Source organism: Schistocerca piceifrons, chromosome 7 (assembly GCF_021461385.2).
Source record: "Schistocerca piceifrons isolate TAMUIC-IGC-003096 chromosome 7, iqSchPice1.1, whole genome shotgun sequence".
Taxonomy (NCBI): domain Eukaryota; kingdom Metazoa; phylum Arthropoda; class Insecta; order Orthoptera; family Acrididae; genus Schistocerca; species Schistocerca piceifrons.
This window is the reverse complement of record NC_060144.1, coordinates 96173298-96191110: the sequence shown is the minus strand read 5'-3', so window position 1 is coordinate 96191110 and position 17813 is coordinate 96173298. Positions and strand designations below refer to the sequence as shown.

The window sequence follows — 17813 nt, the reverse complement described above, 5'->3', positions numbered from 1 at the left end:
GCATGATGCTCAACTTCATTCTCGACGTCCATGGCGAGGTCCACAACACCATACAGCGCGGTACAAATGGCCCCAACAACATGCCGAATGGACCGCTCAGGATGGGCATCGCGTTTTCTTCACCGATGAGTTTTGCATATGCCTTCAACCGGACAATAGTTGGGTTTGGAGGCAACCTGGTGGCATTATGTGGGGCCGAAGTACGCCGCTGGTGGTCGTGGAAGGAGCCGTAGAAGCTGTATGATACGTGAAAGTCATCCTTTGAACGATAGTGCAACTATATCGGCAGCTTATTGGCGAGGCATTCGTCTTCTTAGACCGCAATTCGCGCCCCCATCGTGAACATCTTGCGAATTTCCTTCAGGATAACGACATCGCTCGACTAGAGGGCGAGCACATTCTCCAGTCATGAACCCAATCGAACACGCCTGGGATAGATGGAAAAGGGCCGTTTCTGGACGACGTGTACCCGCATCTCGTGGTCGTGCGGTCGCGTTCTCGCTTCCCACGCCCGGGTTCCCGGGTTCGATTTCCGGCGGGGTCAGGGATTTTCTCTGCCTCGTGATGGCTGGGTGTTGTGTGCTGTCCTTAGGTTAGTTAGGTTTAAGTAGTTCTAAGTTCTAGGGGACTGATGACCATAGATGTTAAGTCCCATAGTGCTCAGAGCCATTTGAACCTTTTCTTTTTTTTTTATTTTTTTTTTTACGGCGTGATCCACCAACTACTCTCAGAGATCTACGCCGAACCGCCGTTGAGGAGTGGGACAATCTGGACCAACAGTACCTTAATGAACTTGTGGTTAGTATACCACGACGAATTCAGGCATGCATCAGAGCAAGAGGACGTGCTACTGGGAATGAGAGGTACCGGTGTATACAGCAATCTGGACTACTACCTCTGAACTCGCTGTATGGTGGCACATCATGCAATGTGTGGTTTTCATGAATAATAGAAAAGGCGGAAATGATGTTTATGTTGATCTCTATTCCAGTTTTCTGTACAGGTTCCAAAACTCTCGGAACCGAGGTGATGCAAAACTTTTTTTGATGTGTGTACATGTTTGGTTTTTGGTTCAATTTTTGTGGCACAGGAGATCGATGGGGGCACATTGAAATGGAGGGGATAGGGCTGGAGGGGTGACTTTGGGCCACAATCTGGTATGGGCAAGACAGAGTTAGATTGATTCCTCTATGCTGGAAACGGTGGTGGGCGGTTAAACATTATTGTAAATTGCTTTCTTTAGCAGGTGCTTATTGTATCTGTCCAACGACTGGCCATGGGGGCGGAAAGAGTGCACTGCTCTGAATTCAAGTGGAAAGCCACGGAGAGCAGAATATGATCACTTTGATTGGGAACTCCCTGGCTCCCAAAGATCAATTGCTAATTTTCTTGAAGTTAGAAGGTTTCAGTAAGCTGTAGCGTGCCTCGATTAGAGTCAATCGTTTGCCATTTTGCACCGAGTATCACTGCAGATATCATCCGGCGGCATCGATGGCTTGCGGGCGCAGACCACAGTAGCAGCCTATCTGCATCTCTACTGGCGGACGCGGTGGCTGCAAGTTCTGCAACCGTGTCGTGCCGCTTGCTACCGTAACCACCGAACCAGCTATGGTTAGGATACTGTGCAAAGCGGAGCATTGGGTTCACAATGGAGGGAGGAGACATAAGATTCAAGTTAGATAACGTGGTGATTGAATGAAGAGTGATCTTTGCACGCTGGAGAACAGGGCCTAGGCAGGTAGATATGATATTCATTTCCTTGTTCTATTTGAGCCAAGTGGTCACTCATTTGATCGTTAAATTTGTAAGATCATGAGTCGTCGCATCGAGAGAAAATTAACTGCACTGGTTTCTTCCTTAATTCAATCCCGGTCTTTCCTCCACTGACTATGAGTAACTGCCAGTTTATGTTTTTATCCTTCGTTATTAAATTTATTTCTTCTCTTACTTTCAAGATAGATTTTCTTTCAAGGATATGGAATGCTTGTGACAACGCTGATAATATGTCATTTTATCAATAAATTGATGTTTCTGGATTACAGTTTTTCCTCTAGTAATTTGTGGGGTCCCTTAGATAACCATACCTATTACGTACCTACCCACTACAAGTTGGTTTTTGCAACCACTATGAATTACTAATTAATTGTCAATTAACAACTTCCTAGCGTTTCATTATGTATAGAAATTTTGTGTCATGGGGGCCCCGGCATCACGGGATCCAGAGTGTGAGGGATTAATGCAAACAAATGTGTCACATCAAGCCCAAAGAAGGTTAACGCTAGCAAAGTATGCAAGACAGCAAGAATCTTCTATCCGATGACGAGTGCTGTGACGGTTTCCCCCCACAGTCACTGCTTTCACGTCACTACAACCAGTGAGGCGACTTTTCGCTTAATTCCACTAAAGTTTGCTGTGAAAATTATTGATGGTTGTCAAATGAATGATGGATCGCTGTAACTGATCAGTTTCTAAAATGGAAACGTGTGTATAACAGTGTATGACAGAATTTTCAGTCGATCTGGATATAAAATTTGCATAAACGAAAGCTTAACTCATATATATATATATATATATCGCATATTCATTTTTATTGGAATGAAATGCGCGATCACCTATTGATTTTGAGTCACACTGAATTCAACCCTCACATTTTAACCAATTGCAGGTATTGTACCTTCCACAACGCTGTCTGTATACGTATGAATGACCTTTCAAATGGAGCTCTTCTTTAAGTATACGGACACGTTTCTTAGCAGTCCCTCTTAAGGGTTATTCTTCGAACTCGAACGCTTTGTACTCACGATAAAACATCTTCCACACTGACGATTAATATTTAACGTCTTCTAAGGAAACTTTTCGTATACGCGACAAGTCACCAATCTGTGACCGAACACGCCATTACCATCTCTCTCTCTCTCTTGCCTCCACTCTACTATGTTGTCCATTAAATATCTACGCTCACTTTACATTCCACAACGACAGTTACTTATTAATAACAACATAAATAATATACTCTAAGTCAAACAAACAAAAAGAAAAGAAATAGAAAAAGAACCACGAAAGAATCATGTGAATGGGACAAAAATCGGTACATGTGAGGTACATGTACAGACAAACAGATGATTATCATTTCAGAAATATTTGACAATTTATTCAAGAGAAAGGCCCCCGGTCCACATTGTATATCGTTGCATATCAGAGTATGCTGATAAAATATCTCCATACTTATCAATTATATACAACCACTCGCTCACAGAAAGATCGTACCTAGACTGGAAAATTCCTCAAGTCACATCAATACCCAAAAAAGGAAGTAGGAATAATCCGCTGAGTTACAGGCGTATATCACTAACGTCGATTTGCAGTAGGGTTTTGAAACATATACTGTATTCGAACATTGTGAAGTATCTCAAAGAAAACGATTTATTGACACATAGTCAGCACGGTTTCAGAAAGTATCGTCCTTGTGAAACACAAATAGCTCTTTATACTCATAAAGTAACAAGTGCTATCGACGGGGGATGTCAAATTGATTCCATATTTTTAGATTTCCAGAAGGCTTTCGACACCGTTCCTCATAACCAAACTGCGTGCCTACGGAGTATCGTCTCAGTTGTGCGACTGGATTCGTGATTTCCTGTCAGAAAGGTCACAGTTCATAGTAATAGACGCAAAGTCATCGAGTACAACAGAAGTAGTATCCGGCATTCCCCAAGAAAGTGTTATAGGCCCTCTATTGTTCCCGTTCTATATTAACGACATAGGAGACAATCTGAGCAGCCGATTGTTTGCAGATGATGCTGTCATTTACCGTCTTGTAAAGTCATCAGATGATCAAAACGACTTGCAAAATAATTTAGATATCTCTATGGTGCGAAAAGTGGCAATTGACCTTGAATAAGGAAAAGTGTGAAGTTATCCTCATGAGTACTAAAAGAAATCAGCTAAATTTCGATTAGGCGATAAGTCACACAAGTCTGAAGGCTGTAAATTCAACTAAATACTTAGGGATTACAATTACAAATAACGTAAATTGGAACGATCACATAGATAATACTGTGGAATTGGAATGGCAATCATTAAAACAAAGACGTTTTTCGGTGCGACTGGATCTTCTCCTGAAATTTCAGTCACCAGTTTTCTGCTCAGATTGCGAAAACATTCTGTTGTGCACCCACCTACATAGGGAGAAATGATCATCACGATAAAATAAGAGAAATCAGGGCTCGGACGGAAAAATTTAAGTGCTCGTTTTTCCCGCCTGCCGTTCGAGAGTGGAACGGTAGAGAGACAGCTTGAAGGTGGGTCATTGAACCCTCTGCCAGGCACTTTACTGTGAATAGCTGAGTAATCACGTAGACGTAGATGTAGACAAAATGAGCAAGACAATAACACGTTGGTCCAACTCTGGCTCTTGTGCAAGGAGTAATCCGGATTCCCATTGATTGAAATGTTGTTGGATTCCCCTGAGTGATATTATGCCAAATTCTGTCCAACTGGTGCATTCGACAGTCAAATTCCCAAGATGATTACCGGAGTCTATCGGGAATGCTCTATATATTCTCACCTGTGGAGAGAGCCGGTGGCCTTCCTGTCCAAGGTGGGCTTTGGCAAGTACTAAGACATGCAGTAAAAACTCTCGCCGTATGCGGGCGGGCATTATATTACTGAAATACAAGCCCAGTATGGCTTGCTATGAAGGGCAACAAAATGGCACGTAGAATGTCGTCGACGCACTTCTGTGCTTCAAGGTGCCGCGCATGACAACTAAAGGATCCTGGTATGAAAAGAAATGGCACCCCAGACCATAACTCCTGGTTTCGGGCCGTGTGGATGGAGACAATCTGTTTCGTATCCCACTGCTCTCCGGGGCCAGTCCAGACACATCTTCAGCCTGGAATCTCATTGACTGGAGAAAAATTATCTTCTTCAGTGATGGGTCCCGCTTCGAAATGAGAGCCGATGAACAGCGAAGACGTGGCTGGAGATGCCTCGGACAGCGAGGGCTTCCAGGCCAATGCCTGCCACATGGTCCGCCAAACAGGGCTGTCAATTCTTTCTATAGCAGGACCCCTTTGGTTGTCATCGGCGGCACCGTTACAGCACAGAGGTACGTCAACAACACTCTACACCCTGTTTTCTTGCCTTTAATGGCAAGCCATCATTTACATTTCAGCAAGATAATTCCCGCCCGCATACGGTAGGAGTTTCTACCGCTTGCCTTCGTGCTTGCCAACATCTACCATGAGCAGCAGTTTCGCGGGATATCTGCCCAAATGAGAACGTATTAAGCATTATGTGCAGAATTCCCAACCATCTCGGGATTTTGACGGTATAATGCACCAGTTGCCAGAATTTGGCATGATACTGATTTGCTCTATTTGTGAAGCTCTTTTTGTCCTGAATAAATCATCAACTTTTTTCTGAAACTGTAATCATTTCTTTGTCTGTTCATGTACATCACATCCACTAATTTAGCCGCGCCGTCTTGGACGCCTTGCCACGGTTCGCGCGGGTTCTCCTGTCGGAGGTTCGAGTCCTCCCTCGGGCATGGGTGTGTGTGTTATCCTTAGCGTAAGATAGTTTAAGTTAGTGTGTAAGCCTAGGGATCGATGACCTCAGCAGTTTGGTCCGATAGGAACTTACTACAAATTTCCAATTTTTTCCACTAATTTTCGTCCCATTCGATAATTTCTTCATGGTCGATCTTTTTCTTTTTTGTCTTAGTATCGAATGAGCACGTAAAATACCGCTTTGAAAATAATTTTCCTTGTAATCGGAAACAAACCGAAGGTTTCCGATGACGCTCAGCTTTATAGGAAAGACATGATATCTATTCTTGTTAGGGCTAAGTCCTGCTACGTGCTAAGAAAAGGAAGCTGCAAATATCTGGCAAACCATCAGAGAAAATGCGTGTGACGACTCCTAGGCCAAAGCGCGCAAAACTAATGCCGCAACACAATGTGATTAAGACTGAAGTAACATTTCAAAACGAACGAACTTCGTACGCCGTGATCGCTGTATAGATATTTTCCTTGTGCAAGATGACAGATTTCAACAGTCTTATGCTACCATCATCTGGCGTTATGGAACTTGTTATAAAATTTCATGTTACATTACATGACGCAGAGTATAAAAGGCGCTTCATGTAATGAAACATGAAATTTTATAACAAGTTCTGTAATTTCAGATGATGGGAGGATAAGACTATTGAAACCAGTCTTTTTGGAACAATAGAATTGTATACACCGCTACTGTTGTGTACAGAGTGTGTTCATTCTCAACCATACCAATCGTCCCACGGCACAGCATATGTGTCTTGCGAAGTAACGTTTTGTAATTCAAGAGTACTTGTGAGCTACCGTGAAACTCACACGTTGTAAATATTTAGCCATGCCTATCAAACCATACTCGGACCATTGCAAGCTAGGAAAATCTGACAAGATGAGTGATATAAAGCAAACCCACTCGATCCCCTCCTCCTCACGCCGCACGCACCACAGTAGGACTACGTCAGAATCCTAGCTATAAGGATATACGTAAACGAGCTTAGAGACTCAAGGTATTCAATCGTGCCGCCATTTTATCTGCATCTCGACCCTGAGAGACTGAAGGGCTTTTGATTTTCAGAGAAACCACGATTATCCCTTGCTGATGAAGATCTGCTGACTGCGTGCACACTGATTAACTCGTTATGTTCCGGCACGGTGTGTGTCGTACCTGGGACGTGACAGCTGCTAAACTTGGGAAATTTCTCCGACTTAGGGAGTTTTTGTGCGGCCAGCCTCCATCCTCTGACAAGAGAAACTCCCCATCTCACCACCCTCAGCTTTAGTGGTAAGATGACTCATTGGATAGCCCGTCAAAAACTGAACACAGAGCAAGCATGAAAACAGGAAGAAGTTGTACTGAACTGTGGAAAACAGAAGCAAATAGGAACAGTGAACGGCCCAACATCAATATGTGTAACGCTGAGTGAGTCGCGGTCATGTGGGTACGCAATTGGACTGCGATTGGGGAAATCCGGATTCGAATCTCCCTCAATGACAACAAAATTATGAATTGTCCGACTGGGCACTGACTTTTCTGTTCGCTGTATTCATATTTGTGCCTATATCGTGGTGTATCTTTTTCATTTCTGCTCTCATTATTCATCAGATTTGCTTGCGACGGTAATATATTCTTACCATATGGTTCATTTCTATAACAATGTATAGTATGACAATTGCCAAGACTATAGAAGGACAACAGACACGTCAGTTTTGGACGGGCGAACAATTCATAAATCTGTGGAAAAAAAGGGGGGGACAAGTGAGATTTGCACACAGATCTCCCGCTTTGCAGTTCAACACCATGACCACACACCCACGATGGGTAGGTTCTTGCATATCGCTCTATATTGCATATCTTGAGCTTCAACCATTCACTGTTTCTATTTCGCTTCATTCTTCACAACTCTGTACACCTTATTTTTGTTTTCATACTTGATCTGTGCTCAGTTTTTGACGGGCTATGCTCCAGGCCATTATACCTCTGAATCTGCCACTAAAATTAAAACCTTCTGGCTTTTTAGGCCGCGTCATAATTCCTTCTAAAATAATTCACTATTGCTAGACCTAGCAATTGTGGACACCTGAAGAGGATCCCAGCAGAGGGGTCGAAACATCGATTATTATAAAAACAACCCACATTTTGACTTTAGACTGCAAGCTTTCTACGTTCTGGTTGGGGCAGACTAGCTCACGTGGCCTCCTAGTCACGCAGACGTCATCGGTCACCTTTCTTGCCGACCATCGGTGGGGTTTCCGATGCACTAGTGCTCGACATATATCATCTATTGTCCGCTATTGCACCCAAGTGCGGTGTACATGGAGACCACGAGTACGCCCGGAGGTGCGTAGCCAGCAAAACGTAAGAGGGCTTGATGGGCCGCGCTCGTTCTTCGCATTATGACGGCCCAAAGAGCACCATGGTAGCAGCCGCCTGCGAACCAATGGAATGCAAATCACGGCCGTTATCGGGGCGTCAGCGCATTCAGCATCTGGCTGCATTTCCACGCATATTGGGCGGATCCAAGGACGGCAAATAAACATCTGCCAATGTTATCACTGTTTGACTATATGCCTTGGCGTGGGTCTGCCCTCTCCCTCGTTCTCTCATCCATCCTGACACGTAGTGACCCAGAACACTCTGGGGCACTGTAATTGGTGTTAGTAAATGGTCGTTACATTTTCTGACACGACGTATTGTACCGAGAAGTGTTCGTCCAACGTTCAACGCCTCGGTTTGGTGAAAGAAGTGATACTTGGGTAATTCTCGACACATAAACGCTGTGGTGTGTCGAATGCTGAGACTGAGTACTTCAGTAATTACGTGCGAGAAGCGGTACTTGGCTAATAGCCAGTTCCGAAGTATCGGCTCAGCACAATGGAATGCAGTGACTCTCATTTTGTTTACGTATGATTCAGTATCTGCTCTCTTTTGTTAGATATAATTTATGTGGTTCCTGGACAAATCATGTGAACTTGTTTACTTGTTAATGTTTAAAGGTAACTGTAGAACCAATACTCTAGTATCAGTAATGTGTCAATTTTGCAGTCTTGTAGGCCACGAATTGCCAGCACTAAGGCTGTAGCAGCTACATGTTTTACGTGTGTGTTGGTCACTTGGGTTCCGATTGCTCGGAATGTAGATGGGTGATGATACGATGGAAAAAAAGTAATGTATAAGGCCCTTCGAGGATTGAGCGCATATTCTAGTTTTTGTGTTTTTGATATTAATTACACGAGGAGTGCAGTACGCTAAATGGTAGAAACGTGCATTGTTATTACTATAGCGACTGTTGCTGCTCTAACAGAGCAAGTATGGGTGATGACAAAGGAAAATTTTCGCCAAAAGCAGGAGCGTGAGGATCTCCTTCGTAGACTTGAGGCTTTGAAAGCCATTCGGGTTCAGTCATAGTTTAAGTCAGTTGAAAATGAGCGAGAGTTGGCAATCTTTTCTTCATCTTTTCATCCTTCCGTAGCCATACTAATCATTCGACTTTGTTTCAGGATTTCCAGTAATGGTAGCAGTTTCAAAACAACAGGCCAGTACTGTGGAACGGGCATTATTTAATAGCTGGATACTGATGTTTGGAGTGCCTGATGCCTTTAGTCACGGATCAGGATACGAATTTCGTTGCAAAACTTATAGCTGTATCTAAGTATTATAAGCGCTACATAGAGAATTGTATTGTAATACGGTTTCGGAGCCCACATGAAAGGTCTCTGTTGGATTCCTTTCATGTTTAATTTCTTAAATCTGTTGTCATTTACGGCATAAATTCCTCTTCTAAATTTACTATGGCGTTTCTGACTATCTGGGAGGAGACTGAGTAGTGGAACGTGTTACTTTTACACATAAACAATAACGATCTGTCACACTACTGCACTTTAAAACACAGTTTATATGTAATTCATGTCACACAGTCTCATACGGAACCTACATCCGCTTTCTTTTATACACTGTGGATGATAAGATACTGTCATCCCCCTTCCCTTCTGTGTGAGAGGATGAATGAGCAAATGTATTTGTAGTTGCATGCTTGAGGGTAGCAGACAAGCCTGTCTCCTAGAGAACAGTAGGACCAACGTCGGAACAGGTAGCTACGCTTTCTAAAAGCAAAGAGGTTTCTATCCTTAGTATGGTCCTGTCCGTCCGTTGTCATGTTGGTATAGGAAGCTGCCCCTCTGGTCACTTCCGTTTGTATTTGGAAAGCACGCTCGGTAGGAGCGCAGGGCAGTCTGTCCGTGGCGAGCGTCTGAAGTGGTAAGATCTCCGGCTAAGCGCGTGTCTGCTAAGTCCGTAGGACAATGGATTTCTTAAGTTCAGCATAACTGAAAATTTAATCACCTTTATTTCAGGTTTAGCTCTAAAATATCTAATGTTATCTTAAATTGCAGCGCAGTGTAATTCTCGTGTGAAGTTCAGATTATTTTCCGGTAGTTGCTTTGTCACTACTTTGTGAGTAAAGTGGAACCACGTGTTGATCAGGAACTCTAACTAAAATCAATCTTAAATGCGAATGCTTGTGTGATTATAACGTCTCGTCTTGACAATATTTTTCAATATAGCAACTTTTCTTTATGTTCAACCCACGTGGGGTGTACTTTGGGAGACCAGTACCACGTGGTTATATAACTGTTTGACCCATCAGGTTAATAGTAAGACGTTAGTAACCAGTTCGAGGTTTTTCTTTTGTAAATTGCTTTTCGATCTAATTTATTTTAATTATCAAAATTATTGTGGAGTTACACGCTTTGTGTAAACCAAGTTGACCACGTGAAGCATGTGGTGTAATCATCAAAGTAGCCCTCAGCTATTCTTTTTGGGAAGATTTCACAGAGAGTTAGTATCAATTTAGTATACCAGTGTGTGGTAATTACATGACGGACAGGATTGTGCTACGAACGTAATTTCTTTGGGTGAAAATTGAATCGGTTGGTTGTGGTTAATTTCCTCTTGCATATGTTTCAACGTTCTTCGTGTGTTGTTTTTATGAATGCAGTGTTGTATGCAGACTCCCAATCTTGGCTCCATATTTGATGTGTTCCGTAAGATTACAAACTCACATTTTCACAGTCCTAAATAAGGCACCAGCTCAGTTATAACTCACGTTTAATATGCTGAAATTTCAATGATCAATGTTAAAATAAATTTCCAAATATAAACTAAAAAAAAAATGAATCGGTTGGTTGTGGTTAATTTTCTGTTGCATATGTTTCAACGTTCTTTGTGTGTTGTTTTATGAATGCAGTGTTGTATGCAGACTCCCAATCTTGGCTCCATATTTGATGTGTTCCGTAAGATTACAACCTCACATTTTCACAGTCCTAAATAAGGCACCAGCTCAGTTAGAACTCACGTTTAATATGCTGAAATTTCAATGATCAATGTTAAAATAAATTTCCAAATATAAACTGATTTATTTCTTTTTATTTAAATTCTCTTTTATATATATTATATATATATCACCGGTTGTCGTATGACTATTAAAAGATTATAATTAATGTTAGTCTGTTTGGGAATTTGGTAAACCTAGACTAGGTACCTGGTGAAACAGTTGCGCAGTAATGCACAGTTAACTTCCCCAGACAGCTCACAGCTTTTAACCCGCTTTTATTGTCCATCAGTACCGCTTTCATCATAGCAAATTAAAGTAACAAACTTACACACAATTTAAGAGTAGGCTCATGTTAGTTACGAACCAGGGGAAAACCAATGTGGGACAAAGCTAGATGTTGCCGTGAGCACGGTACAGAGTTTTTCTCGCTTAAGAGTAATGGAAGACTGGTCTTGGAAGATTTGGGACAAATCTTTCGAAAGAGGGGAGGCTTGCTCTGTTCCGAAAAAGTTTGTCTCGCAGATTATAAATTTTTAAAGCTTTATTCCAGCTGCGGCCAGGCAAGGGATGTTAGCGAGGCGTGTGGTAATCAAGTAAGCTACAGGGCAGTACTGTTGACATTGTTGACATTATATCACAAAATTCCAGCGGTACAGGAGTGGCTACAGCGGTCATGACCGAAATGTTTAGAACAGCTAATGCTGCAACACATTGTGACCAAGAGTGAAGTGACATTTTATAACTCAGAGCACTTGCGAACTACCGAGAAACTTGCAGGTTGCAAATTTAGCTGTGCCTAGCAACCCATGCTCAGTGTGTAGCGGGCAAGGAAAAACTGACAGCACGAGTAAGAAATAATCGAGCTTAGACGCTCCAGGCATTCAGTCGTGCCACAATCTTGAACCAGAGAAAATGATGAGGTTTTGAGTTTCAGAGAAAGTATGTCTATCGCTTGGTGATGAAGCTCTGCCTACTGATTCACTCGTCAAGTTTCGGCATGAGGTACACCACACTTGCCTGCGGAAGTTGGGAAGCTACATCGATACACCGGTGCAGGAGATGGTGTGCGGCCAGCCTCCACGCTCTGAGTGACGTCTGTCGATGGGCTGCAAGCCACGTTCCGGCCGGGGCAGCCACATCCATGCGGCCACCATCCTAGCTGACCACTCGTTGGTTATTAGGGCACTACTGCTCAGCATAGAACATCTAGTGTCTGCTGTGGCACCCAAGTACAGGACAGGAGGACTGTTAGTGCACGCAGTGGTGCATAGCCAGCAAAACTCCAGAAAGCATGTGCGGGTCGCGCTCGTTCTTCACCCACTGGCGGCCCACACGGCAACACTACGTGATGATAGTGTCGGAAGTTCCATGATGTTGTAGTATACAGAGAAGTTGCAGCGTTAGAAAATTGCAGCAAAATGCAGGAAGATCTGCAGCGGATAGGCACTTGGTGCAGGGAGTGGCAACTGACCCTTAACGCAGACAAATGTAATGTATTGCGAATACATAGAAAGAAGGATCCTTTATTGTATGATTACATGATAGCGGAACAAACACTGGTAGCAGTTACTTCTCTAAACTATCTGGGAGTATGCGTACGGAACGATTTGAAGTGGAATGATCATATAAAATTAATTGTTGGTAAGGCGGGTGCCAGGTTGAGATTCATTGGGAGAGTCCTTAGAAAATGTATGCCATCAACAAAGCAGGTGGCTTACAAAACACTCGTTCGGCCTATACTTGAGTATTGCTCATCAGTGTGGGATCCGTACCAGGTCGGGTTGACAGAGGAGATAGAGAAGATCAAAAGAAGAGCGGCGCGTTTCGTCTCAGGGTTATTTGGTAAACGTGATACCGTTACGGAGATGTTTAGCAAACTCAAGTGGCAGACTCTTCAAGAGAGGCGCTCTGCATCGCTGTGTTGCTTGCTGTCCAGGTTTCGAGAGGGTGCGTTTCTGGATGAGGTATCGAATATGTTGCTTCCCCCTACTTATACCTCTCGAGGAGATCACGAATGTAAAATCAGAGAGATTCGAGCGCGTGCGGAGGATTTCCGGCAGTCGTTCATCCCGCGAACCATACGCGAGTGGAACAGGAAAGGGATGTAATGACAGTGGCATGTAAAGTGCCCTCCGCCACACAGCATTGGTTGGCTTGCGGAGTATAAATGTCGATGTAGATGGAGATCACAACAGTAGCGGCCCACGACACAGGACAACAAACGTCCCATACGCCATTTGGATGTCAACGGTTTCTGCAGCTGGCTGCATTTGCACACACACTACAGAGTCCCGAAGACTGCCGTCACGCTGTACAAGGCTACTGGAAATAAACACCTGTCATTGCTACAACTGTTTCACTATACATGCTGGCGTGATTCTGTTCCCTCCTTCACCATTTCTCTCGCCCATCCTGATGCTTAGCGGCTCAGAATAGACCAGATCATTACATACCTTCCATTCACTTCATTTGTGATCTGCAGGAAACAGATCAACACGTATATACATGGGAGCTTTGGAATGGGCCAATAGCCGCCGCAGGGTCTGTGTCACATGAGCAGAGACGTAGGCTGTCAGTGGCGACAGCCAGTGAGGGAGTGGCTGGATGAGAGGGAAGATGGGGGCAGCGGACAGGCGCTGCCAGCCAGAGACAAAGCCTGCGGCGTGATTGATCAGCCGGTGTAGCGGGGCAGGGGGGGGGGGGGGGAGGGGAGGGATGTGGGCTACAAAGAAACGGACGCACAAGGCGGACTCCCGCCGACCCCTCCTTATCAATCACATCTGCCGCCTGCCGCTGCCAGCAAACTGGCATAGCGCGCTACGCCGCTCTCACTAACTATAACGCCGCTTCCTCGACTCTGCCATCGGTTATCCGCTGAAGAGTTATGGCGTTTGGCAACGGGTACTTGCGTCAGATTTCGGACAAGATCCATTTTAATTACTTAATTATACTGTTTTCTACGAGTCGAGGTACAATAAAGATTACAGTAAACGTTATACATTCATCCAAAGAAACTTTGAAGGCAACATCACCAGCTTGACGTATTTTACGAAAAGAAAACAACACATGGAAAGTAGGGGTTTCCGACAATCGATCCCTCGCGAAAATTTGGGCTATAGTTCCGATAGTACACAGTTATCACCGCCTAACTGTACGACTTTTAAACTTTCGTGCACACCGGTTGTTTTTAACTCTATCGTCTCACTGCAACCGCCTAATGCCCGGGCTCGCTTCACTGTACGTTGGAGTGAGAAGCAGAACTCTCCTATTTATATTGGAACAAATATGCCGTCGGTCACAAATATTAAGTCAAAATTGACCTTGTTTCGACGCTACTACGAGCGTCGTCTTCAGAATTAGACTAACTGTTCTAAAACATATTATGTATATAGTACATTAATAAAATTAAAGTTTGTACTGACTGGAAAAGATGCAGTACTTACAAGTCACATATTAAAAAAGATCTAAGCCGGAAAGGCGACGTCAAGTATGTATGTAAGAAAAATCCAAAGTCCTTTAGACCTATCATTAAGAATATTATTTGTAATAGGGTAAAAGAGCTGTAAGCTAAAAAAGACCGTCTTAACGAAGAAGCATACCATTTGTATTTAAATATCACAAACACTTATCGTGTTAACTATAATTTTAATATTGACGACATGTGGACGCAAATTAACGAACATCTAGAGATTTGTAAAATAGGTATAATGCAGAAACACGAGAAGAAGCTCAGCAGTCATTTTTGTCTGCTTTCTAATGAAAAATGCCCTCGGAATACATGTCAAAAAGCAGTCACGTCTTTCATGAAAGAATTTTAAATAAAACCAACATCGTTTTTACTGAGAATGAAAAAGTCCTGTTAGGAAAAGGACTAAAATACAATGTCAGGCCTAACCTGTCAGACAGAAATGTAAGAGAAAATATGCTTGTTGATTTAAAAATCGGTCTCGATTATAAGAAGATAGATAATGCTTCTCAAGCCAGAATTGCGTATGATGTAATCCGCATGATAGAGAAAAATGCAGCTACTTTGTCTAATGCTAAGCATAACGATAGAATTTTAGTAACTTCCATTAATAAAAAATTTAAAACAGCAAATGCTTTAATAACTAAATCCGTTAAAGGTTGTTGTCTAGTCATTGCTTATATTTCTGAGTATATTTCTAAAACTGAAAATTTCTTCAGTGAAAACAACATATCGGAGCTGCATGATGATCCGACTCCTAAATTACAGAAAGAAGTAAGGTCAGCCATTAACAATGCAAAATTGCTTATAAAACCTTTCCAAAAGAAACTACTTATCAATATGAACCCTCAGCCCCTTAAACTTCGGTCCCAGTTCAAAATTCATAAACCTAATCATCCAATACGTCCAATCTCCAATAGCATGAATAGCGCATATCACAACTTGGGCCGATTTCTACACGAAACTTTGAAAAAATCCTTCGTGTTCGAAACTAATTATTCCGTTCCTAACAGCCACGTTTTGGTCGAAAATATTAAAAACTTGGTATGCAGTCCAGACACAAAGCTTTTTTCCTTAGATATTAAAAATCTTTATGCCAATGTCCCGGTACATGAGACGCTCATCATTCTCATCATTATGGACGAAAACTTACGTCAACTTAAAAAAGATCTATCAGATGAACAGATTACCGACTTTACGAATCTCATTAATGTCGTTGTCTAGTACAACTACTTTGAATTCAACGGACAACTGCACCAGCAGTCTGATGGGCTCGCTACGGGCAACCCTTTAGCCGGCATCCTTGCCGACATCTTTATCAATTCCTTGGAAAAAAAGCTATTTAACCGTGTCTCAGCCGCTTCACTAGGTATCCTTTCTTACACAAGACGCGTTGATGATATTCTAGTCATCTATAACGGACCCGCCGATAGAATTGATCATATATTTAAACTTTTTAACGACCTCCATGAAAAAATTTCTTTCACTATTGAACTCGAAAACGAAAACCGCCAATTACATTATTTAGACTTGTCGCTTACAATAGAAGACAATAACATCACTTTCAATATTTTTCGAAAAGAAACGTATACTGACCAAATCGTGCCCGCTTCCTCTTTTCATCCACAGTCTCAAAAAATGGCCTTTTTTCACTCTGCCGTCCACCGAGCCACCTCCATACCACTTTCAACAGAAAAGTTTAATGAGGAGATTAATTTACTTAAAACCATAGCAGTCAATAATGAATATACGCCTAACATAGTGGACGATATCCTAAAAAAGAAAACTGCAAGAACTACCACGCTCAACACCTCATACACTGAAATTAATCCAAAAAAACGTTTTTCTATTCCTTTCATAGGACCCATTTCCTATCAGATTCAGCGCATGCTTCGCAACAAATACAATTGCAATGTTGCCTTCTCTACTAATAATAATCTAAAGAGAAACTTCATTCATAATTCGAAATCCATTCGCTCCCCTACAGAAAGTTCTGGCGTTTATAAGATCATCTGCGATACCTGCTCCTCCTATTATATATGGCAAACTCGACGTGCTTTCACCATCAGGTATAAAGAACATCTTTTGAGAAAGAACGGCACCAGTCCCCTAAATTAATCCTTTGCCGATCATCTCTTAATTACTGTACACGTGCCTAAAGCCATAGGCGATAACAATATTCTGCATACCGAAAAGAAGGGGCGTAGGTTAGATGCCTTAGAAGAATTGGAGATTTTCAAACATCTCACTCGTCATGATGGCCTCATTCTCAACTAACAGCTGCAGCTCCGAAATAAAAACTTTTTTGACTGTATAAAGCCATTGCTTGATCTTTGATCCAGATTTCCTCATGCAGTTTACGGAAATGTTGTTTGCCTGTCACATCTTTGCTGTTTTCTTGTATATAACTAACGTTTTTTACATTACAAAATGTATTTCTATTTAAAGCAGATAAATATGTAACTTCATCCCGTTATTATTAATGCTTACGTTATGCCTGAATCAGCTGCATCACAATTTCATGTGTCTAATTTTGAATGTACAGTAGCCTAGTTGTTTCTGCGGCTACTAGATGGCGCTCGTAGCAACACAATGTTTACTTGCCCACACTTTCTAAAGTGGGCACCTCAGTCTCGTTGCAACCCTTGCTCACAGTACGAGCAGCCCTTAGCGGCTCGCCATCTGAGAAGTGTTCATGACGTCGCCTATCCGGCTGAGATCTTTTTTAATATGTGGCTTGTAAGTACTGCATCTTTTCCAGTCAGTAAAAACTTTAATTTTATTAATGTACTATATACCTATAATGTTTTAGAACAGTTAGTCTAATTCTAAAGACGACGCTCGTAGTAGCGTCGAAACCAGGTCAATTTTGACTTAATATTTGTGACCGAGGGCTTATTTGTTCCAATATAATTCTGACACGGTCACTGAACCTTAGCAGCTATGTTCAAAGTTTTGCTCTCCTATTTGTTCGACTTCTAAGGATACGGAAGAGCAGCAGGATGGTAGACACATCTGCCTAACGTGTTTCGATACCTGGTTGGAGAAAAGGTTATTTTAAGCGAAAAATAATAGGTAATGTGAGTCACAAGACATCGACTTCACCAACATGTACGTTTAATATGCTTTTAGTATTATTCTCTCCACCCCAGGTAGCTCAATGGTCAGAGTGGCGGACTGCCAATCCTCTGGGTCCGGGTTCGATTCCCGGCTGGGTCGGGGAATTTTCTCCGCCCAGGGACTGCGTGTTGTGTTGTCCTCATCATCATCCTATCATCCTCATCGATTGCAGGTCGGCGAAGTGGCGTCAGATTGAAACACCGGCACCCGGCGAACGGTCTGCCCGACTGGGGGCCCTAGCCATACGATTAAGTAAATAATCATTCTCGTACTAATATTCTGCAGCTAAAATCAGAATTAATAATCATAAGTAACTGACGAATAATTGTGAAACGAAGTCAA

The 17813-nt window shown here is 42.6% G+C and overlaps 1 non-coding gene across 1 annotated transcript; it reads left to right on the top strand.

The window, feature by feature from the left end:
• Positions 1–17497: 17497 nt before the first annotated feature.
• Positions 17498–17574, top strand: Trnag-gcc. The gene has a single exon. It is a non-coding gene; the product is annotated as a tRNA-Gly (tRNA).
• Positions 17575–17813: the final 239 nt, after the last annotated feature.